This window comes from Pygoscelis adeliae, unplaced genomic scaffold (genome assembly GCF_000699105.1).
Source record: "Pygoscelis adeliae isolate BGI_AS28 unplaced genomic scaffold, ASM69910v1 Scaffold71, whole genome shotgun sequence".
NCBI classification, from domain to species: Eukaryota; Metazoa; Chordata; class Aves; order Sphenisciformes; family Spheniscidae; genus Pygoscelis; species Pygoscelis adeliae.
Window position 1 is genome coordinate 698,189 of NW_008824356.1, and position 442 is coordinate 698,630.

A 442-nucleotide genomic window follows, 5' to 3' on the forward strand; every position below is an offset into this window, starting at 1 on the left:
GGAAGCAAACAATTTTAGTTTTACAACTCATGGATCGCCAAGTGTTTTAAAGAGTTAAACTCATCTGGCTTGTTACCACTTCTTACTCGCTACTTTGATATACTGTGATACCTGAAATACAAGCAAAAGCTGTCTGCTGGTAAACACAGTATCAAGCAAAAGATCATAGTATTCACCTGGAAAAATTGTATTTTGAGATAAAAATTGTTTTACACAGAAACAAACCACAGTTTTGAGTTAAATACTAGAATCAAGCATTCTCCAGCTTCTTATAGTGGTCACTGGTATAAAGCCAAGGGGTTTTTTTGTTTGGTTGGGGTTTTTTTCTTCTAGAAGGAGTATTATAGGATCATCAACCTCAAATTTGATAGCAGTTAACGAGTGACCATATTTTGGGTGAAGAGAAACCAAGGTGAGCAAATGGAAGAAACTTTACAGCAAG